This window comes from Falco cherrug, chromosome 5 (genome assembly GCF_023634085.1).
Source record: "Falco cherrug isolate bFalChe1 chromosome 5, bFalChe1.pri, whole genome shotgun sequence".
NCBI lineage: Eukaryota > Metazoa > Chordata > Aves > Falconiformes > Falconidae > Falco > Falco cherrug.
In genome coordinates, this window is record NC_073701.1 from 44,000,388 (window position 1) to 44,025,187 (window position 24,800).

Here is a 24,800-nt window from a genome sequence, read left to right on the forward strand (position 1 = left end):
GTTTAAGCTGCAGACCATCTTGACTAGCATTCTTTGGAGGGAAAAAAAGCTTCAAATAAATGTTCACTGAAAGGGAGTCACGGGCACCTGCTCAGCAAGAATCTCACCTTTCTGAGATGAGTACTTCTGGAATAAACACAGTTACACCAAGAGTCAACCTATGAAGTGAAAACTGTGTACATGAAAGTAGATATCACTAATGCTGTGCTTAAAACTTTCAGCCAAAGTAAAGAACTTTTAAACTTAATGACATGGGGGTGGCAAAGATGAAGCTAGATAAAAGCACAGCTTTCCGCAGCACTGTGTTGGAGTTATTTTTCTTATGTGCAACAACTATAGAGCTTTCCTTTCCCTTAGCAGTAGCCAATCAAAGAAGTGCAAAAATGGCAGATGACTAAAGCAGCCTTAACAACAACCATCATACTGCTTGCTCAGTGTCTGCATTAGCTAATTAAAATAGAAGGTGAAAAAATCAGAAGCAGATCCATTACGTGGTTTGCTTTTATGTAAGTCGGATTTATTTGTATTCAAGCTTACAGATAAACGTTTCATGATTCCAGAAACTGCCTGTATGTACAGTCTGTTCATGTGATATTTTGTTTCTTGAAAGCTTCTATCGATAAAAAAAACCCAGACATGTACCCATCCTATAGCTACATTTTGTCATCAAAGACAATGGGAGTGCAGAATTCTGGTTTACTCGCCCACGCACTGAAGAAAATTGTATGTCATTCCTGCATCCTGATTGGCTGATGATTGCAAGGGATGGATATGTTTTCTTTCTTCTTTCTTTTGTTTCTTGGTTTTAGGAAACTTGAACGTCCTCTTTCCTTGATTTTCCCACTAGTCCATCTACAACCTTTAATGGGAAATTTTACCAAAGGTGCTTAGTCACACTACCAGACCATGGGAGTGAGGTTTTGCTATTATTTCTGTTGTCACACATGTTTAAAAATATGAACAGCTTTTTCTATTTTTGCTTTTTGAGGCAGTGAGAAAAAAGGGCATTGAAAAAATACACAGCATTAAAGTAATAAAATATCTAGTGAATTTCCTCTGTATTTCAAGCTAATTATGTTTTCCACTTTGTCACACACAGCTAAGAAGCATTTAAAGTGATGCAAACTAGAAGAGGGTTAATATACAAAGTATAGCTTCATCTGCCACTCTTCAAGCAGAGAATCGCTCTTCCCCCTCAACCAAAACTTTCAAGTTCTATAGCTTAGTGTAAACATTTTAATTGTTTTTTTTCTGCAAGGCATGAAGATAAACCATGCATGAATCAATACATGAATGAATCAGCCTCTGGTCTAGCTTACTGATGTACTCATCATTTATAGCCTTGCATAATTTAAAGAAATTGAAACTGTAGCTGGGCTTTGAATTCAGCTAAATGTGGCCTGTTTACACACTCCAATAGGGTTTCATCTTCCAGAAAAACTAATTCTGTAGGGACTGCTTAAGAAGGATGAAAACATCTAAGGTTTTGTGCTAAAATAGATGCAGTTAATTACCTAGATGTCCCAGCACTTTAAGCCAAAGCCTGGAAAGATCACCAGCCTCTTGTCTTTGCCACCTATAATCTCACTTAATTCAAAGGGGGCTTGGGTTCCCTAGGCAAAATGTGTTTGGACCCCAAATTCAGTAAAGTGAAATATCAGCCACTGACAGAAAGAGTCAGATTCATCTCAGTGAACTGTAGCTGCTTAAAAATAGGCGTGTATTCTAAATTACTTGTCCAGGTTCCTGCAATGCACTGACATACTCCCCGTCATCCAGCTGCTCCTTCAGCCCCTGGCGTTGCCCCTTGGATAGCCAGGATGCAACTTCTGGGACCACCACTTCTTAACTGGCTGGGTCTTGAATCTTAGCCTTAATTGTCCTCTGCCGCTAGCCTTAAACAGAATGAGATTTCAGGCCACAAAAAGCAAGTGACAGTAACTATTCCCAACATTTTCTGAAAACTCCCCTTATTATCAGCATGTTCCCTTCTGCATCCTATATCTTTTCTTGTCACATATCACAGGGGTGAGGTCTAATGGGAACACAATGCCTGCCAGGTTCCCTGAGAGGTCTTCCCCTCCAGGAATGGTGCTTTTCCTCCATTCTCTCCGCTTCCTCATAAGCGCACCCTGCAGTTCCCCCAGACACCAGTGGAAACAGGGGACCCTGACAGATTACCACCACAGTCTCTCTCTTATTTTGGATTTCATTGGCCTTTGGTGGGGCAACTCTGTTTCTATCGTCTCTCTTGGTTGCACCCTCCCAGGGATACGTCTTTTATACTCTGAATTTTAAAAGATTCCAGGGAAGTATTTGTGTCTCTCAAAAGTCCAGTATCTGTTTGAAGTGCTCAGATTTAGCAATTACAATTACAAAACAGTAGAAGCCTATATGTGAGGAAAGATTTTTTGGTTTGGAAGGAAATTTTCACTTTGGTTGTAACTGTCAAAGGGGATTTCACAGCCATCCATATTACATCTCACCCCTGCAGCTGACATCAGAGCAACCTTTGCTGCTTGAGTGAAAGGAGACTCTGGAAGATACACTATTCAATTTTGTACAGAGAAGAAACAAAAAAACGTATTGTCAGAACCAGTCCAGAGCTCCACATTGAATAACATCTGTATTTAAAGAGAAACACAGGGTTGGGGTCGGGGTCTTAATGAGTTATTGTTATTTCCTAAAGACGCAGATGAAGTGTTTGGTTCTGTGAAAGTCAGAGATCTCAAAACAGCCATGTCCCATTAACACGGCACATCAAACACCACAGGCTGATTTTGAGTTCAGCTGAAGGCTGAGGATTTACACCACTGACAACAGCCATGCATCTGGTCACATACAGTCAGGAAATGAATAACTCTGCTTGAACTGAGGAGAGTGAGGGTGCAATAAAAACATATCCTGCAAAGGGATCTGCAAGGGGAAATGGGAGGGGAGCTCAGCTCACATGAGAAGAACAAAGCCCCTCTCACGCCGGACCTACTCTTCTGCAAAACACAGCACAGGAAAGGGACCAAGCCTCAAAAAATTACCAGGGAGATATTTCCAAGCCAGTAGCTCAGCAAGCATGAAAGCCTGTACCCAGGGTGCCAAAAGGGCACCAAAAGGTCCTCCTTGTGCTGAGCAACCTGGCCTCTGAGCAGAAACCAGCCCTGGGCTGCAGGGTACTGATGAATATCTGGCTTGTCGCTCACCCTAATGCCTACGGTAACTAAGAAGTTGAGACCACGTGTTCTGCGTCTGCCTGTGAAGTAAGAAACTACACATTTTATTTGGCTAGGCCAGGTACAGTGTTGGTATTTGTTTCTGTAACCACAGATGGATTTTGGAAACAGTTAAGCAACAAGCACACCCAGAAGGGCTGAGAAAGAGTACAAGAGCATGCACTCTCTTGTTATTTCTGATATTCCCAAAGTGAAACAAACACAGAAAAAGAAGTTGAGAGCCTTTTTTAACACATTATATTTCAGTGAGAAGGGGCATACGTTCTGTTTTGTTTAGGGTTTTCTTAATACATTACCCTCAGTGACTTCAGTCTTGCCCACCTCAGGCAGAAAAAAAATACCACTGACCTGCATGGAAAGCGTGTTTCCAGAAGGGAAGCAGGAGCAGTCGGTCCCTAAGTGGGTTAAGTAGAAAATGTACCTATTCTTGCTTAACAATTAAACAGCTTTGCATGGCGACGCTTTGGTGACTTGGGCTGTTTCAGTGACACAGTACATCTAGTGATACCATGAGCATACCCCTTCTGTTTGCAGAGAGATGTCTGTGTTGATATCTTTGTTGATATCTTCGGCCACCTGCTGTCTTGCTTTATCTGATTAATATGTTATTGATTTTTCATGTAATCGGCATATCCATTCACACAGTAATTAAAATCAGAAGTATTTTGTTGTGTGGATATCTGCACTGAGTTGACACCCGGCCTAGATGCTGTACGTGAACATCTTTTATTCATAGATTTTGTGACCTAGAACCAGAATTATTTTAATTAGGCATGACAGACAAGTACTAAATCAGATGATAAACAAACACAACAAAACATAAAATGGATGATTTCTTCTCTCTATCATTGCTGATAAATGGCAAGAAACTTCAGTGTGTTTGGCAGAGTGCTCTACTTCCTCTTCTATATGTGTCTGGGAAACAAAAGGTACATTCTATATTAATGTAGGTGTACTACATCTAAAAATAAATACATGGTGATCTCCCCTTCACTCAGGAATAAATAAGAGCAAAGCTAAACTTGCATCTTCAGAGGAATGTAGATCACTGAATGCATGCAGACAGAAGAGGTGCTTGGGCCACATGGGCTAATGGTGCTAGTTGCAGAGCAAATTCAAAGTTCTCTGAAGTAAAAAAACACCTAATGGGCTTTGATGGGTTTCAGATCTTTGGTTCTTGTGACAAAAGTAAGCTGTTCAAATTTATCTGAGAATTGCCGTTTGCACTTAACAAATGTCTTTACTTTCTTGCAGGTTATCGCAATTTCTTTTTGTTGACAGATGAGGTGGGATTGCTCCTCAGATGCAGCTGAGATGTTTACATACATACTTTTTTTTGAGAAATCAGATGTCAGAGTAGAATCAGGCGCTTGAAGGCTCCTGACAGTAAAAGACAAAATGGAAGTAAGACACACTGCACACTGCAGCAAAACCAGAGTGTGCATATGGAAAGCAGGTTTTTATTGTAACTGTACAAAAAGAAATTCTTGAAGTAACTTTCAAGAGGCTCACCCTCCAACTAAATTAATGGCTCACACTATTCCAGCTTTCTTTAGGATTGCGGATAACTATGCCAAATGCACACTTGCTTTTTATATCTGGATTTAGACTCCGTTGTGTGTGACCACACCTGCTGGGTAATCCTACCTGCTGATCCTACCTGCCTTCCCAAGGGAAGTGTATCTCTGGCTGGCTGACAGATCAGGGAGGGAAACTGCCAACCACCACCAGGACAGGATGTTTCTCAGCTTGGAGCTTTGCCTGCAAGAGATGGGAGGTGCCTGTCCGACTCATGTGACACAGCACCATGGAGAAAAGCAGTGCCAGGGCAGAGACCTTCCCTTGCCACACTGCTTGGGATCACGCTGAGACAGGGAGCCTCTGCCAGCCATGGGGCTACCAGCTCCACAACAGCCCTTGTCTCACCCAGGAGTGAGCGGGGGCCACCCAGCCGCCCCTGGGCAGCACAAAGGCAGCACTCCTGGCCCAGCCTGAGCTCCAAATGGTGGTGGGAGCCCCACGACATGCCCATGGCCATGGGTTGGGGATGCAGGAAGGAGCACCCTCCCCAAACATCTCCCTGCTGTAGGCAATGGTGCCTACAGAGCTCTCCACTCTCTGTGCAAAGTGCTGCAGATGGTGGTTATCTGATCTAGCCTCACTGACCCTGCAGATGTGGATATGGAGCAGCCACATGGCCACGGCACTGGAAAAGAGGCTTAAAATCTGCTCCCGTTTCCCAGAGGGTGTTTACTTCCTCCCAGCTGGCAGGCATGACTGACTATACAAATACTCCTTGCCACTGTGAGGACAAAGTCAAACAAGCAAGCCTTCAGCCACAATTTATGTTTGTGTGGCTTTGCTCTCAGACACATTAAGAGTGATTATACGCAGGTAACCACCTCTTAGATGGGAGATGGTAACAAAGAGCCAGGAGTTCAAAGACCAGCCAGAGTCACCTGTTCAGTTATGAACTGGGATACAAATGATAACAGACTGTGAAGCAGAATTGCCACTAGACTTAACAACAGGTGGGTAATTATTCCCAGATCACTTCAGTACTGAAAAGTGCACCTCAATGATTTCAGCTGTGTAAAGTAACCAGGCTTGGGCTCTTCCAGGCAGGGAGTCTCAGGCATGGGTTCAGTCAGAAGAGCAGCAAAACAGGGGCCTCTCTGAGCAATGGTCCTACAGGGCAGCAGCATCACCCATCTGGTACCTTCCCCCCCACCCAGCAGGTCCTCTGCCAGCACAAATGTTGAGCCTCAGCTGGAGAATCACGGGGAAAGGTGGGGTAGGCTAGCCATGAAAAAGGGATCACAAAACCTCGAAGTGGGAAAGAAACAGAAGAGAGAAAAGAAGATGAGTGGGATGTGGAAGAGAAAGTTGTCCAGAAGAAGAAAGAATGGTGTTTGTTGAAGGGTGGACATCTCCCTCCTGCCAGCCTGTTCCCCCCAGGAGGCAGGAGTCCTGCAGGGAGGAGTGGGGTGACTCAGAGCGCATCCTCACCCTCAGCCAGGGCTGGAGGAAGGGTTGCACTGTGCTGCGAGCCAGGGCTGACCGCACCGCACGAGGTGTCGGCACCTGGGTGAGACATAAAGCCAAGGCCTGTTTACTCTGTCTGCTCATCACAGCTCTTATCGGTTTTATTTCAGAAGAGCAGGATGTGACACCTAGTTTCCTGCCCAGATTTTAACCAGGTCAGTAAATTATTTATTTTTCCCCTTCAGTATAAACAGTGTTTTGCTTTGTGGTGGCATTCAGTGCTGCTAGGCGCCCTTTAATGCTACAGTATTGTCCTCCCTGACAGAAGTCATGGCTGAGGAAAATAATTTCAGCAAAACCAGCTATTTTTCCAATATTATTTTGATTGAAAATGCTTATCCACATTTATAGATCTACCACCTATGTCTCAGCCTCAATTCTGCAGCAAGACTTCCTGTAATCTCTCTGGTGAAGGTTCGCTACACACAAATCAAATCAAGACAGGCTTTCATTGATGTGAAATACAACTGAGAGAGCATTTCCCAGGCTATATGTCCTAAGCAAATGGATTTTCATTTCAAATTTCTGGCACGATTTAGCTTTTTCACATGCCACTCTACTGCCAAAATTATTGTAATGCAAGACCAAACCACATTATGCTTTCAAAACTGCCACTGTGTTGAAAGGAATATGGAATACCAACATCAGAGATAATTCAACTCCAGATCATTCTCCTTTGTGGAAGGAATTGGGCTTTAGCCACCAGGACCTATAGAGCAACCATCCTTCTCTCTGTTATAAAATGCAGGACATCACATGTATGCATTTGGGGGAGTTTGAACAGCTGTTAGTAGTCTGGTGTTCCTAGACAAATGCCTAATATTCCATATTTATTAACTACCAATACATAGGTCAGATCTTTATCTGGTGTACATCTGGACTGCTCTGTTGAGGTTGCTCCCTTGCATTATACAACCGGCTGCCTGACCTTAACATACCACACATTTTCTAACACTTCTATAGTTATAAATAAGGTATTTTAAACAGAGAAGAACACTCTTTAATGCTTTGCTTAGAAAGCAGAATACTGTCTTCTTTTGAGATGAGTGCATGAGAGGGGCAGGGACTGAGGGCAGATAGTGACTGATGGGATATACGGTGTTTTACTGTCTTGCATCCATGCATAACCTATCCAAGGATTTCAGACTTTAAAACTTAAAGTACTGCTTAGTGTTGAGAAAAACACCAGGTGTTACCTAACAAGAAGGAATTGTTTCAGAGCTGCAGAAACAAGACATATCAAATGCCCTTAGGTTTTCTCCCCTGAAATTAAACACCTCTTATATAATATTGAGGTTGGCAAATTAACAAAATATCTGATTGAAGCAGATGCTTTTGAACCAGCAGACCATAGTCCTCTGTGTGAGGTCACGAACAACCATATCACCCAGCACTCCCAATACAGGAATGAGCCACACAGTCACCTTATATGAGTCAGCCATGGGTGACTTGTGACTTCAGATAATTCTCACAAACACACCAGTTAGGACCTGTGAGGCCAATTATTGGTACCCCTTAGGTGAGTACAGGTTGCAGAGCAGGACTTGATGGGCCTGATCGACTGGTCTCTGTGCCGATGAAATGCCACCGACAGTGCTGGTTGTGCATGGAGACAAACGGAGGGGCTGCCAGGGGGGCTCTGATTTGAGTCAGAAAGGCATTCAGTGGGAATCCTAAGCAACAAGCCAGGGCTGACTGTGCTCCAAGCAAAAGAAAAGGAAGAAAAATTAATGCAGCTGTAATTGTTTTGGTTTTAAAATACATGTCATTAAATGCAAATTTAGTGATTCTTATTTTTCCCCCGGAGTACTCAGCTTTTGAATAAAGCACAGTGCTTTCTCCCCTCACAGTGGTGTCAGATGACTTGTCACAGACCGTGGTGGTCACCTGGGTCCACTCCCAACCCCTATGCATGTTACTTTACCTGACGTTCTTGGGTGCCCTGTTAGCTCAGACAGGTTGCATGAGAAAGGAGCATTACAGTATTTCTGGGCTTTGCACCAGGTCAGTGATTTGTTAATGTTTCAGCCATGCCAGTGTGTGCTGAAATGTTCTGTCCCTTCTTTGAAAGAAACCTCATAATAAATTCAACCAGTTTGAAAAATGAACCATGACATGATGTTTTATAATCAGCCACAAAGTCCCTTTGGTAAAAACCAAACACTGACCTTTGCAGGGGAATGTAAGCGGTATGAGCAAACAGTCAGTGCCACAGCTCCTGTTCACATTTGCTTTGGTGAGGGCAGGCATACGCATTCCTTCACATTTCCATTTGCTGGGTGATAACAGCTCTAATGATGACAGTGTTGACAAGACAGGGCTGTTGATCGGTCTCTTGCCTGACCTCATTCAGAGCTCAGCTAGAGATGATGCACTGGTGTCACTGGGCACTGTTGCCTACCCTCAAAGGCTGCCAGCTCAGAGCCTCTGCAGACCCTCCGATGCTCTCCAGAGAGACAGAACTCTTTCCATTTGCCAGGTGCATCAATCTGGGTTGAATGTGGGTCACCCAAGCATGACACACAGTGCTAAAAGCACCAAAGTTCTGCCTTCAGCATCATTGCAGCCCGCTTCAATCCCACCTAGTCTTCACTTTTCTGGGGTGGATAGCCTTGGGTGGCTGAAAGAAACAGCCCCTTGTGCTGCTGCTGCTTACATGGTCTTGCCTCTTGCAACACAAAGTGGTGCACACCAAATGTGGCTGTCAGGGGAGTGTGTAGCATAAATTAGATTAAAAGAGAAAGCGAAGATGGAGCTACTAGTACCATCAAGGTACATGGCATTACCTGATTCTTCTCATCATAAAACCATTTTTCAGCTGTTCACAATTCTGTCAGTCTCTTGGGGAGGGCAGGAGGAAGTCTTCCATGCCAGGTATCTCCCCATGGCTGAATCTTTTATTTAATTATTTCATAGAGTTTAGCCATTTCCAGAAATGAAACTGGGGGCAGGGGAAAGAGAGAGAAATGTTGTCAAGGCAACAGTAATCCCATTATTTTCTAACTTCTGAGTGCCTGAGTAGGCAACCTTTATCTTCTTTTCATGCCATTTTTGTACATAATAATAATGTTGGAGACAATTATTTTCATCAGTTTTAAGAAAAGAGCATGCCAGAGTAGTGAAGGGGCAGTAAGACATGCATTTGCAAAGAAAACAAACTGGCACCATCACATTGTTGGCTGCTGGTCTTCAATTGCTGTTTTGAAAACAGGCTCTCAGGGCCTTACTGCTCTGTTAGCAACATCTCTTTAAATTGCCCTCCATCCGGACAAGATCAAGAAACTAATTTCCCTAGCTTGAAGTACAATTGACAGCCTCCACGCTGTCTGGTATTGAAATCATTAAGCATATGTTAGTGTTCAGTAATCATTTCCCTCCAGATTTTATGGCTCATTGTCATTTTTCACACAACGAAATGTTTTAAATGAGGAAGAAGGCTCTCTGCTTTATGTTTTAGGGAATGTCCCTGGGGAGAGAATTTTAATTTCTGCATGATGGGAGGAGACTTTTAAATCATATTGCATCAGTTACAATTTCTCAGATAAGAAGTGTTCTTACTATAAATTGAGCCTACAGCATATTTGTGGAGTGCACTAAATGAAAGAATGAATAGGAAAAAAACCCTAAATTGACCTTTCAGGAGTCCTGCTAGATTTGCAAGCTTTTATTTCCCTCCTCTAGAACAAATAAAGTTGGTCAAAAAAATTCAGGGTTTTTGTTTTTCATTAGAAAAAATGCAAATCTGTCATTACTGGAAATACATGTAGGAATGTAAATCAGAGATTGTTTTAGGAAAAACAAGCAGTATGGAATGTGACAGTCACACTTGAATATATAATTTTGTTTTTCTTTCAGAAAACATTTTATTTCCCAATTTTTTTTCTACATTTATCTGTTGCCTTTCTTTCAGTCATTTCTGGTATTTTAATACCATTGTTCCGTATTTTTGTATTTTCACACTGTAAAATATGGAGGCAACAACTCCTAGCAAATAGACCATTGGGTTACAGCAAATGAAATTCAAATTCTATTCAGGGTTTTGCCACTGCATTTCTGGCCTATATGACAAGCCATTTTATTTCTGTTTCTCTGTTCCCCAACCTATGAAATGGGAATGATATATGATTAAGTACATTGATATCTATGATAAAAAGGTTTGCTGAAAAGCTGGGTTTCATTATTTGTATGTTATATATAAGATATATAATACAAGAAGGTGTTTACCTGTGTATAAGAAATCTAATGGGCATGACACGAGATCAGACATATTATGAGAGATGTCAATATTACTGATTTTGTTCTTATTCAGATTGAAGGGTCTTTAAAAATAGTACTTTTTTCCACAGAAAAGAAGGCTTCCTTGGCTTCTGCTCATGTTTTGCACCACCCAGCAGGGCCTGTGTCTTTGATTTGCCCCTGCTGTGCTACCTATTGCATCATCAGAGCTTGTCACCTTTCTGGTATAGGAAGCTGAGCTCACATTTCTTTTTCAAGCATGTTCTGACAACCCAAGCAGCTTTGTACCCAGTTAATATGTGTGTAGGTACTGAATCCACTCCAGCACTGTGCACCAATTAAGTAAATGCATTTTGAGAACAGATGTGACATTTAAAAAATCCCAGCAAAAATTTCAGCAAAACATCAAGCAAAACATTAGCATCACTATGAAGAATTTCTGAGAATATCAGAAACGATTTTACCACTGCAACAACAGCAACAAAAATAAACCCGTGGCAGGAACAGGAAAACATACTTGTTAAATAACAGCCAAATCAGCCAGTGTGAAAATCTAACAAGAAGTTATTGGCTGCAGAGAAGAACGTGTGCATACACCACATCGCTGCCACAGAGATACAGGATGTTATTAGTACAATGTGAACCTTCACTCAGCTGTCATTAAACCACAGGCTGTGCTTGCTCTTGGGTGGTTTAACTAATTCTGAGATGCATTTCATGGAATCAGCTGTTCTGCTGTATAACTTACACCAACTGTTCTCCACCTGACAGGGTGAACTAAGCCACTTCTTGTCATGTGGCAGCACTGAAGAAACAAAGCTGCACGTGCTTTCTCCTCCTCCCCAGTCCCCTCAAAAACAAGGTATTGCAGTAGCGCATTGAGAACTTGGACCTCATACCTGCAAATGCTTAAATGTGTGCTGAATTTTACTCCTGAGCTTCCTAGTTTGACCTTGTGCAGGGCTTAATCCTGCCTTTAATTAAATACATGGCAGGATTCCCACTGTGAGGAAACAAAGTTATTGTCATTTTGCAGGAATAGGAATATGGTTCTATGCCCACAGAAGTACATGTGATTTTTCTTACTGATCATGCATTAATCAAACCCCTTGCTCCAAATAATAACAATAATTAAGTACAATGCATTCTCAAGAAGCAGGTATAGTGGCGCACGCAAGGGTCAGCACAGATCATGTACTTCTAACATGGTCAGTACAGAATTTACTCATTGCTAGGCTTGGAAAGCAAACATGGATGCTGTTTATCTGCCATTTTAATTACTACTATAGCACTGACATGGTGGAGAATTCCACAGCTGTGAAACAGCAACTGGCAGCTGTATTTCCTGCACTACCCCTGTCTTCAAAGAGGTAAAACACCTGGTGCTTTTCTAGCTCTTCTAGAAATATAAAGGTTCTTTGCATAGAGTAAGTCCTGTTATGGCCACACACATGTATATGTATGTACATATACAGTGACATGTCTGTAATTACTGAGAAAATGAGGGTCAGACACAAGAAAAACTGAAGTTTTTCAAAATTAGACAGTAACCAAAACTAGAAATGGGCCATAGGTGTCCTCACTCACAGCCTTCCTTTGAACATTAGCACACAGTTCAAACAAGAAACAACAGCAACCATAGCAGCCTCAAGCAAACATTAATGGGCTTGAGGAGATGGGCTCTCCATGAATTCTCTGCAGTTTGTGTTCAGATAGGCATTTGCAACATGCTGAAATGCCCCAGTGTTGCTCTCTTCTCACCTAATCTCATCTAAAAGGTCATGAATCTGACCTTTCCATATCAATTCTTGTGCAACATGGATAGCATGAGAGTTTTAACCAGGCAAGACAAATAAAAGCCAACATACATGACTTCAGTCACGTTATCTGCCTTAGATGTTTTTACTCAAGGATTGCCCCCGCTTCATTTGCTGAATAGCAAATGAATGGCACTTTTGCAGATTTAACCTTTGCTTTATGTTACTTCTCATTTCTCTGAGTCACAAGGGGTTTATTCTCTGTTCTTGAGCTCACCTGCAAAAAGCACAATTTCCTTTCTCTGCCAAAAACCATGCACACACAGAGTAGAGACAGAAGAAATACTTGTATCATTTCTCCTTGGCTGATTTGAAGAGATCAAGTAGCTGAAAGCAACAATGTCTCTGCCACGTTTACATTCCTGCTGAGCAGGTACAGGCAGAGCACAGACCCAGATGCATCTACCACGGCACCGCTGCACACACAAATACTCCTCTGGAAATTGAAGCTCCGCCAAAGGGAAACTCAAGGGTCTTTTTGCAGTATCTAAGGTGGGGATTAACATTTGCAATTCTGTGCAGTTTTTATTTCCTTTGGGCAACACTTCTCATGCCATAAAGACATAATTCTGCAGTTCCTTTTGCTTCTAGTTACTCATCATACCTCTCATAAAAAGAGCGATAGAATATTATCTGACTTGCTCTTGCTGTTTTACAGATGATGTTTTGCCAGCAATGCCTTGTCCAGCCTGAGGATGCTTTCAAAGCACTAGTGAAAAAGGACTCTTTTCCACATTTTTTAAACCTGAATTCTCTTTTAGTAATTTTCTAAATGTCTGACTTGGCCCAAATTTTTGCATGCGATAGCTGCATCTGAGTACCTCTCCTTTTGCATATCTGACAACAAACCAAAATTTTTCAAAGAATGAATATGAGGACTATCGGAAAGTCAGGCCTCTTAACCATTGCTCACATTGGATTTAGCCAGAGCTGTGATATACCAAATAATCAGATATTTTTGAAAATGTGAAGAAAATCTGTACTCTTTCTAGGAGGCTTTTCAGTCCTGAATGCCTAAATAGTGAATTTTCCCACTGATGCGCCAGTGGGGTGGCACATGCAATAAGTTGCAGAAGAGCCTGTTCTTGTCTCTCCTTGTTCATAGAGCTAGGGCAAATCTCCCTACATGGAATTTTCACAAACTTATTTGTGGAGTGATTTGAAATCCATTAAAGAAAAGCATTCCTCAAAATTGAGATGTCATTAGAAATAGTCTGTTAGCTATGAATCCTCACTCCTTCCCTCCAACAAAAATTTTTACTTCAGCAAGCAACAGGTTGCTTCATATCTTGAGGACTGCATATTTGCCCCCAGACAAGCCTCCTCTGGCTCTTCCCATAGACACAGCTCAGAAAAACCACCATGGTCCAAACTGTTCAAGGTTTATATGTAGACACAATAACTTGAGTAAGACGGGCCTCATCTTCTCTCCAGCGAGGCCAGAGATTGACTAGCCAATGGTGGTGGTGAGCAGGGTTTGCCCTGCATCCACACAAACAGCACCAGGATCCAAAGCTGGAGAAAAAAGCAGGGCTTTCTGAGCTAGGAAGGTGGCTTCCACCCAAAGCCCCATGCCTGTACAGCTCTTCATCTCTTCCCTGGCCACATACACTTGATATTGCTCCACCTGTGCAGCACGTGCTTTGTTGCAGGCACTAACAGAAGGATGCACTTGGGGTGTCATGACTGAGGGCCAGCAACGTCCCCGTCACCAGCTGCGGCAGGGACAGGCCATCTCCGATTCACAGGCAGCATGTGCAGAGAGTACAGGGAAGAGGCAGGGAGGGTCAGATCCAGCTGGCAGAGAGGAAAGGAAAACAAAGTGAGAGGGAGACAGGGTATCTTGGGAAGCTGCAAACATCTTATCTAACAGGCTCCCAGGGTCATAACACCACCAGTCTGGCCCATTGCCCCAGCTGTTTCTTCCAGTTGTTGCTAGTGCCATATGGCCCTGAATGCCCGCCTTCTCCCACTGCACTGCCACTTGACTACTTTTCCGTTGCAATTAATAAAACCTCAGCTGCCTTTGCGCAGTTCTTGTGAACCACTGCTCAGTGCTGATGCATTAATTCTCTTGGAAAACTTTGCAACTTTTGAACCTAATTGGTCTTGGCAAGGAGGGACAGACACACTATTGCTAAACTGTTAGCAGCTTGCATTGCAGTGACTGGTTCAAACTTCTAGGGTTTAACAGGGAAAGAAGCTGGGGGAAAAACATTCTGGAGCTGTAACAGTTTCCAGTGAAACAAGCAGTGCTCCCACAAAGCCTGCTGTGCAGCTCCAAGCTGCGCTCTGACTTCTGCTGTTGAACAGCTTGAGACTTTACACAGTCATTACTGAGAACATTTTTTTCAGCTAATAATTTGAGTAACCATATCCTTAACTTCATTGTGACTTCTGTTAGACATTCACATCTAAGTTGAGTTACTGTAGCCATCTCGCTCACCCAGAAAACTAAATGCAAGTGGGGAAGTGATGCCTGGATGAGCTAAAGTAACTTCCTGAGGTTATGCATAAAATCTGTGCCTTGATGCAGGACATGAGCGTAGATCTTGCAGGTCGTGGTCCAGTGCTTGCACCCACACAGGTAGTGGTCAGGAGTCATCCTACCAATGGCAACACTAAAGAAGAAAGGACACTTCTCAGAAATGGCAGAAGCCAAGCTCGAAAAGGCAAACAAAAACCTCAGCACTATAAAATCCTTCAACGATGATGTGGAATGAGCACCTGTGCATGGCCAGGATGAAATTCACCATTGCGAGAACGGCTATCTCAAAGCTGGAGCACCCCAGCAAGCTCTTGCTGTGAACAGTCTTGTGTTACCTGCGGGCAGTGACAAAACTTCCTTGGCAGCTTTAGCTGTGCTGGAGCCATCTGTGTCTTCTCCCTTTGCAAAGCAAAGGAGGAAAACAGGGAGGATGTCCAAAACAGACATGGCCACCCCCTGCCCTCCTGGCAGCAGCAAGAGCAGCAAGCTGGATTTCCACAGGCCTACCCACACGTCTCCATCCCATGTCCATTCTGCCTCTAGCTCTGCTTTCTGGCAGGAGGCTTTTTTTTATTATTATTATTTTTGTCCAGCATTGCCAAGAAGCCTTGAGCTGGCTCTGCAGAGCCCCACTGAAATCCCAAAGAAAGGCATAAGTCTGAGATTTATGTTAGCTTTGGCTCAGTAATGAATCTCACCTGCAGTGCCCAGATGGCCAGTTTCTGCATTTGTTGGATCTACTGCAGTTTAAGACCGCATGTCCAAAGACGTGTCCAAAGGTAGGATTTGGCCAAACAGTAAACAAGAGTTTAATTCATACACCAGCAGAGACCAATCGCATTCTTAACTGCCTCTGGGTGACATGGACATCCCTGTGGAAAGCATCCTGCACCTGGAAAGCAAAGGGCTGCAGCAGCTGCCCCGCTTCAACCCAGAGATATTTTCTCCAAGGCCATTGTGTTGTATCGCTCCAAGAATCTCAGATTTATCTCCTCAGTGTGCCAGCACTTGACAGACCTACCTTGTAAATATACAACACATAGTATGACACTTTGACAGCTGCTCTGCCATGGACATACCTTAGAGTCCTGTTACTATCTCCTTCTCAGCTGTGGCAAAAGTTGCCTCAGGAAGCCTGAAGAACAGCGTCAGTAACATTAGGGGGCATCGGGGTCTGCCTAGGGCCTCCAGTAGGGCTCCACATGCCCATGCTGCTGATAGCGTAACTATTTCTACTAATTTGTCAACATATTACATGAAAACCAGAATGATCTAATGGCTGGGTCAGAAGCAACTAAAACAATGAAAAAAAACCCCAAACCCAAAACCCCAACCAAACAGGAAGAACACTGTAGTGGTTTGTTACTTAAGTTCAATTTGCAGCTCATCTGGTATTTTCCACTAGGGGTGTGAATACTATGAGAAATTTCATAAACGAAGGTCCAGCCCTTATGAATATGGGTTTTATTTTTCAGACACTTTTGGCTCAATGAAATGTTCTGTTTTGACTGTAATTTCTGAAATATTTCTTTACAACATAGACATAGACCATAGGCTACAACTTCTGCATCAGTAAACCATAGACTATGTAAAGATATTTGCAACTGGGAGTAATGGCATGCAGATACATAGCTCTGGGTTTCTGATGAGAGAGAGAAAGTTGAATAGTACTTGGCAACAGGCTGGAAATAGGAAGCTGCAAAATCTAGGGGTTTTGGCAGAAGTCTGAAAAAAACATAGCAAATGTTAAGAATCCGGGTCAGCTGCACTGGTAGCTCACTGTGTTGCCTTCAGCTGGTCTCTGTCAGCAAACCCACAAGCATCTCACCTGAAATGCGCTTTAGTGGTCCTCATATACATGCGAACACACACACAGTGTCCAGTAAGATAACTATAAAATTTACCTAGCAAACGGCAGAACTGGCGGGAGATATCTGGCTACTGCTGGAAAGATTAATGGCAAACCACCAATATCCTTCATGCTTAGCTTCACACAGCTTTGTTTATTATTTATTATTTATGGAGCAGCTGAGAGAAAATTCCAGGATGATCGACCTCTATTTAGTAAGCAGTACAGCGTGCACAAGGGGAAAAAATGGAAAAGGCCATATGCACCTCCTCTATGAAAAAAGCCTGTAAGCAAACAATTCACACTCTAGTAACTCTCATGCTGCCTATAGGATTCACACAAGAGGACACCATGAATTTATTTTCCCAGAAACAATGAGTTATTGTCTCTTGAATTCTGACAAGTGTGCAGTGCAAGGATAAAGGTCTGGAAATGCAATCACAAGACATATTTGAGCAATGAAGATTTGAACAAGTACCCATGGGTTGGGCTACTTCACTCTCCATGTTGCACTCTTCATCTTATACCAAGGATAGGCAACAACCTTTCACAAAGCTGCTTTGTGATTCAGGGGGATAAGGCTGGATGTTTTTTTTCAAGACGATGGCAAATGAAAGTTAAGAACTTGCAGACAGTGTTATTAACCTGCCAAAACTGGGACAGATACATGAAATGTGAAAAGAGAACAGGAAGGAAAATACTCCGTAAGGACATGTCTACATACACAAGTTACACTTTTATCTGAATTTTATGGAGATGTATGTTATTGTGACATCTCTCTCCTTACATTGGATGGTTTACATATCACTCCTTATAGTTTCAAAACAATGGTGAGAAAATGGGGGAAAATCTGTTGTTAGTAAAAATTTCTCAGCATTTCCAGAAATATTCACCTTTCTGGGAGGAAAAAGTATCAGCAACTATTTCAGTAACCCATCCTGTCATGCTGGCAGCTTGTTTGATCTCTCCTTTTAAATAAGGGTCATACACCCAGCACTAAAATCCTCTCCAGCACAAAGAGCAGCCAAACAGCCTAAAACTGTAACAAGTGCCTACTGAGTCAGCCCACTGGTCCATGTTGCACAGTAGTCTTTTTCAAACGTTGAAAAAAAAAGATGTTATTTGGTAAGTATATGTGAGGGAAGACACATTCTTCTCTCTTTTCCCCTTATTGGAGGTGCTGGAGGGCTCCTCCTTGCCTATTGCCTCTAGTATTCACAAACGTGCCTTACCCTTTTCCAAATCTGCTGATAACATCTGCAGCAAATTTGAGAAGTTTGCTCCCCAATGAAAAAAGAAATATTTCCTTCTACTAACTTTAAGCTGATCCTCTTCTAATTTAATCAAGTAACACAGGCCCACAGTTCCACACTCAGTGTATACACCACCTTCATTTTATTACAACACTCAACCTACTCTTTTCTAAATGAAACAGTCCCAGATATTTCAGTCACTTCCCCTAAGGCAGCTGCTCCCTCCCCTTGATCGTTGTAACTGCTTTTTTTTGTACCTTCACTTTCACTGGAACAGGTTGCCCAGAGAAGCTGTGGATGCCCCATCCCTGGAAGTGTTCAAGACCAGGTAGGATGGGGCTTTGAGCAGCTTGGTCTAGTGGAAGTCCCTGCCCATGGCAGGGGTGTTGGAACTAGACAACCTCTAAGGAACCTTCCAACCCAAACCATGCTATGATTCTATGATTCTTTGTTTCACTAAATCCTTCCTGAGATGCAGAGACCAGGTTTGCACATTGTACTCAGGATTGGGGCACATCAGGGTTCAAATAGCAGACAATCATGCCCCATGTCCTGTTCTCAGTATCCTTCTTGATAATGCCTAGCATTTTGAAGGCTTGTCTGGCTAAGCTGCATATTGATTTTGGCAACAGCAGCTCTAAGATCCCTTTCCTGAGTTGTAATGGACAGTTTCAAGTTCAGCATCATGTAAGCATGATTTAGATTATTAATTACTAATGCAAATACAGAGCTCAAGCGTATTTTGATACTCTACCTAAAATTAAAAGGCAAACCAGCCCTTTTCACAGTCCTTGGAATATGGACTTTTTCATCCTTTGAAACTTTTATAGCCTAAAATCTGATAACAGTTTTCAAGGATAAAATTTTTCTGAAGTGTCTTAGAAAACTAGTTTTGTAAGCATTTGCTTGAATGTCTGAAGTACAGCAGTTTATTATCAAAGGAGGTCTGCTCACCTTTCAGGACTAAAATTTAAAGCAGGCATCCTTCTAAGCTTGGCAAGTTCTTAGTCTCATTTTTTTATTCCTAGCTATATAATGATTATAAATTTAACATTAATTCATTGAGAATTTATTCCATTAGGCATTGCACAACTGATAACTTATCAGAACTGTCACCACACACAACATATAGAGCAGTTATATTCAATCAAATTAGATATTGGATGTTATAGCTAAGTTTGACAGATAAATATTAAGGATAAAGCCAAAACCGAAGCAAGACATAGTATGAAATTTCCCTATGTGGTGAAGGTTGCAGTCAATCTAAATGCTATGGGTCCCACTTTTAAACTATGGCATTGGAAGGAATGCCACCTGTTGTAAACTGGAGCTATTTATTGCTTTTTGCAGATATTTTTACCAGTTCACTGGACTCTTACATATGTGTATGGAAATCACCTGCCTCAGATGCTTGTTTTTGCTCTAAGTGGACTTGGTTGTTTTGCTAAATCTGCTCCTTGTTTTCTACCAGGATGTTTTGGAAGTGGACTAGACAGCAGCCCCGCCGATTGCTACAAAACCAGCATTTACCAGACAGAGGAACTGATGCTTATGGATTTCTGCCAAAAACAATTGACCTGGTTATCCTGACTAGGTAAATATTAAAATATCAGTTGTAAAGAGTCTGAGAGAAGTGTATTTATGTCTTGGTTCTAAAATCCTGTTCATTGATACTTTTTCCAAAGGGAATGAAAAACAAATTCACAGAATAGCCACTGTAAAAAACGACTGGACGCTTGTTCTACACTTGTGTAAACTGCTGGAATATTCTTGGTCCTTGTCTCTTTATATGAATTCAGTCTACTGAAATCTGTATGAGCTAAAGTCACCTGTTTGAAATTGCTGCACAGGCTGAAGAGAAGATTACCCACTTTAAAGCAAGGCTGTTGGGTTATATAGGCCCAAAAGGAAACACCTAACAATTTAAATTTTTTACTTCCTTAGTCTTAGAATCATTTCCTACCTCCCTCTACAGTTGACAACAACTTGCCCCCTACCTCCCCTACCAGGACCCCAAGCAAGTCCAAGATATTTAAGTGAAGGCTTGCAGGGATGTCCCCCTGCCTCTGCACCTTCTGCATTTCAGTACTCAGTATTCTATGCCTGGCAGAGATGCCTTGCTAGCTCTCATCCTGGAGGACTATATCTTCTCACCTGAGGACAGCAGGGACAAAAGAGACACTGAGAGATGATGTCTCCCAGTCTGGTTGATAGGTCTGCCTGGGCTAGCACATCTGTGCTCTGCCTCTACTGGGGGCTCAGACAAGGCCACTCATTATCTCTCTGTTGTGCTACCAGTACATGTTTTGGCTTGTGTCATGTAAAGTTGAAGAGAAACTCTGTCAGAATATCCTGGGATATCCTCATCTGCAAATCCATTTGAACAGTCCTGTATTCTGGGACAACATGGACCATTCCAATGCCAGAATATTGCCTGTTGAAGGAATATTCTTTACCCCAAGGACAACTTGTCTCTATCGAGGCAGTCTGCTGCAGAAAGGGCTGGATCTGAGGGTGGCAAAGAGATCATTCTGAAGCCCCATCCCTCTTAAGATGGACGGGAGGATTTCAGCAGGGGTCTCCAGCAGTGTTATCCAACACATCAGTCTGTGGAGGCATCTTTTTGGGTGTGAGAGGAAAAGTGCAGTTCTTTTAAGCTAGGATGTGATGGTGCTAGGAATCAAGAAGGTAATTTTCTATAACTGGAAACAAATTTTAAAAGCAGACTGATTCTTGTCTGATGTTTTCAGACACGCCAGCTTAAAGCTAATCAGGCAAAGTAATTTTTTCTAGTCCTCTGAGTTTTGAGCTAATATGTTTTGCTGGCTAAAAGGACTTGATATTAGCCCTACCATAAACAGCCATGAAATCTGAGATGTCCTTTGTCTCCTTGTGATTCATGCAGAGACCTGTAGCATTTTAAGCCCAGCAATCAGTATATAAAATTGGCTTGATCAAGATAAAAATATTATATTTATCAAAAATGAGCTAGCTATCAAACAGCTGAGTAAAGTTGAATTAAGGCAAATCAGTGTTTAAAGAAGGGCGAAAACCAAAACATCATTGCCATTCTCTCTCATGTAAAGTAGAGGAGAAAATGTGAATTCTATTTGATTTCTGTATCATCACCTGACGAGGGGCAGACAGCCTCACAGCTGCGCTGGACTGCAGTACTTCTCGCTGCTGTTTGCATAACAGCATCACCTGCACTAATTCTGCTGTGAGCCAATCTAAGCACACGAGTGCTCTGAAACAGTAGGTGCAATTCCTTCCCACTTGGTCCCTGGAACAAACAGTTCCTCCAGTGTCAGCAGGAGCACCTTCATGAGTGAAAGGAAAAAGATTTGGTTCAATGTTCATATACTTCAAATGAACTTTCTTCCCACATATACAGGTAAAGAAACATAAACCTCCTCCCTCTTTCCCAGAAAATTAGCATCAGTGTTCATGGCTTTCCACATTCTTGGTTTTCAGGAAAAGCTGCAATCCAGTTACAGCCATAGCCATCCACTTTCAATTTGCAGAGCGGTGCAGACTTTCAGGCCCTCACAGCATTCGTCCTGACATCGTCACTGCCCATGAGAGCAGAATCAAACCTACCATGTCAGCCTGGCATCGCTCCCTGTAACTGCACACTTGGCAGGAGCCAAGGAGGAAGGAGGGGAGAGCAGGGACCTCTGCTGAGGCTGTAGCTGTATGAATAAAAAAACCCTGAAATTTTCATCTCTCCTAGACTTCTATGCAAAAGCTATTTGTTCCTTCTCAGCTCGGGGATGTCTTTGGCTGGAATTCAAGATTTAGAAAAGAGAAAATCAGATCAGGTTTAAAAAAAAATAATAGTTAAAAGTCATCTATATTTTAAATAACATAAAGGTGTATCTGCTACTCCCCTCCCCGCCCACCCCCAAGTTAACATCTCAGAGTGATTTCTGTGGATTGCATCATGCCAGGATACTGGTTGTTACCGCTCCAGTTCATGTTTTACCAGCAGGCTGCTGACAGTCAGCTTGGTTTCTACCCTGCACAACAATGAAAGCAGACAGTTTCTTGGAATAAACCATGTGGAAGGACACCAACAGCAAAACAGCTGTTTAAACATTAAGATAGGTGTCTGAATAGTTCCTGGCTGGGAGGTAATTTTTACAATCTTTGTGGATGTGGGCAGACACAAGTAAAACATCGGAGCCATCCATTTATAATTCCAGTCTGCAGGCAGAAGTGTTGGTCATGTAACATCTTTATCTTCTGATAGGACAAAGCCTTTCTAGTGAAAGAACAACAGGTCTATAAAGTGCTGAACCATTCCTGAGCACAGGCCAAGTGCTGCTCCATCCAAAGAAATTTTGGAAGGGGCTGCAAAAGTACTGTCACAGGTTCTGGTGCAGGGTAGGGGGCAAATGTTTCTCCTCGGGGGTCAGGTAAGGAGGACTTCCAAAAAGGGAATAACAAATGCTCATTCTGCAGCCAGAAAGACAGAAATAGGCCGATGGTTTAAGCAGACTTCTCTTCCCAGCAACAGCATTTGCAGGAAGATTGCAGACTTCCTATATGAAGGTGTGCGGCAGATGAATCTGTAGAGTTAAACAGTAACTATCTTCTGTTGGGCAAACCATCCCTCCCCTCCTTCTCTTCCCTTCTGCCACCACCACCAGCCTTACCACATGATTTTAAAGCAAACAGTGGCCCCTCAGCAACCACAGCTGTCACTGGGGAGAAGAAGAGCATTCATCTTTGCAGAGGACAACTGCCCCACTGCCAGCAGTGCTGTGCACCCCCCAGGTGGGCACATACACAGCACATGCCACAGGGGTGGCACAGCCAAGTCACGGGCAGTGAAGAGGTCTCTTTTTTTCTAAGCAGTCTAATCATAAATATGAGCAGTAAACAAGAACATGTGAGATGGTCTCTCCTCTCAAAAATAATAGGCTTTGGATTGATGTCAACTCAGGTGACAAACTCCTGGTAACAGCAGCTGCTTTCCACTGAAATTATTACTTTATATTATTATTTGAGGGAATAAATGTGATAATGTTTGCCTTGAACTTTTTGTACCAAAGACAAAAGAGCATTTTCCCCCTTCTGGTAGTTCTCAGTTGTGACAGAAAGCCTTAGTTGGGGAAGTGGCCATGTGAGAGCACGCAGCAGTCCTCTGGCCATGATCTGAAGTGGGACAGGTGGCACTGATGTGCCATAACGCCCATGGTGTCATTTGAAGCAGTTTTGGTATCTGAAGCAAAGCTCAGTGCTAGCAGCTGCTGCCTCCACACAGGTGAGGACTGGGTAGCTAGCTGGGATCACCAAGGAGGTCCTGCTGCCCAGTGCGCTGAAGAAGCACCAGCCTCTGGGCCTCTCCCACAGGTGACCCATGTCCCACCCTGCCCTTCTCCCACCTGGAGAAACCTGGAGCTGATACCTCCCAGAAAGCAGCAGTTTCTGCCAGATCCAGCCCTGCCTTGCCCCCTGCCTCCCCTTCCCTCCTTTAACACTCCTTCTGACCCTCAGTAGTCCCAGCTCCAGCCTGGATGTTACCCTGCAACCTTCTTTCTGTAGAAGGTGGTTTCCTGTTGCAGGGAGTCACTGTCCCCTTGGACTTCACCAAAGTAAATCATCTCTTGTCCTTCATCTGCATTTCCAACAACACAGGTGAGTTATAATCTGTGGGTATTTTGCTTAACAAAATGATAGATAAAAATGTTTTCCTTTCATCGGGCACTTTTATCTCCCATGCCATGTGAATGGCAGAAAGAAGAAAGCCCAGAGAAGAGCAGAGTTTGTCTCTTCACCACCTGCTGTGCTCTGCAGTGAAATGGCAGCTGCCACACCACGGCCGCAGAGAGAAAGCCCTCTCAGCATGGGGAAATGCAATAAGGGACTGAAACAACATATACTGTCCCAAATGTATGATCCCTTTTTCTTTGGTTTTAATTTCATACGGTCTCACATCCCACAAGTTTAAGCCTGAGTTTCACATTCAGATAATCCCTCGGAACCTTTAGATGAAATATGGTGTTAAATGATCAAATTTATATGCTTTCTCCTCAGCTGGTTCCATTAATCACTCCATGGCCCCAGTTTTATCCAAATTTCTTGCAATTTTTCCTGTAAATCTATATTTTTTTCTTTCTAGTAAACTTGACTGGTTTTCAGCTTGACAACGGGTGCTGTGCATCCTGTGAGCTGGGGTGTCCTTACTGCAGTCCCCAGGAATGGCACCCAAGGGCAGGTCCCAAAGACCTACTGGCTGGCTGTAGGAGAGGGCAATCTTTAGAAGTTCAACAGAATAACCCAGTCTGAATCATTAGATTTCCCCTCCAAAACTGAAAGCAAGTAGCAGTTGTAAGAAAGGTGTACTACTGTGTTGTGTTGACAGTAGCCTTATTACATGCAAAAATAAAAATCTTATTAAGACCAATCAAGTGCCCAAAAATGACCAAGTCAAACTAGACGATACAGCAGAGGACTCCAAAATCTTTCAGAGAGCCCCAGGTGAGGAGAGCCCTTTCAAGGGCACCGTAGTTCACGGATCAGCCATGACTTCCCCTGCCAGGAACACTGACACAGGCTGGTAAGGCAGGCCCTCGGTACCCCTTTGGATTCAGCAATTTTGTCCCGGTATAAAGCTGTTCCCAACTGTTTCCTATCTGTAGCCCAACTTAGTCTCTGCCAGGAGCATCCAACCATATTTTGGATGTGTCAGTGTGAGGGAATGTGACATCTGGAGTAGGGAGAGAGGATGGGGAAAGTATTACACAGCACCACAATACTGTGGCTATGCAGTTGAAACCACGTGCCAGCTTTAGTGGTTTCATTGAGCTGTTTACAAAAAAAAAAAGGAAGATGAAGAGATAAAATGTGGGTTCTTGATGCCTGTAGCATAGGCATTGT

The 24,800-nt window shown here is 42.9% G+C and overlaps 1 long non-coding RNA gene across 1 annotated transcript; it reads left to right on the forward strand.

The window, feature by feature from the left end:
• The first annotated feature begins 516 nt into the window (after window positions 1-516).
• Window positions 517-23,074, forward strand: LOC129736248 (uncharacterized). The gene is made up of 4 exons (XR_008732572.1): window positions 517-6,427; window positions 11,280-18,243; window positions 19,387-19,509; window positions 21,390-23,074. It is a non-coding gene; the product is annotated as an uncharacterized LOC129736248 (long non-coding RNA).
• Window positions 23,075-24,800: the final 1,726 nt, after the last annotated feature.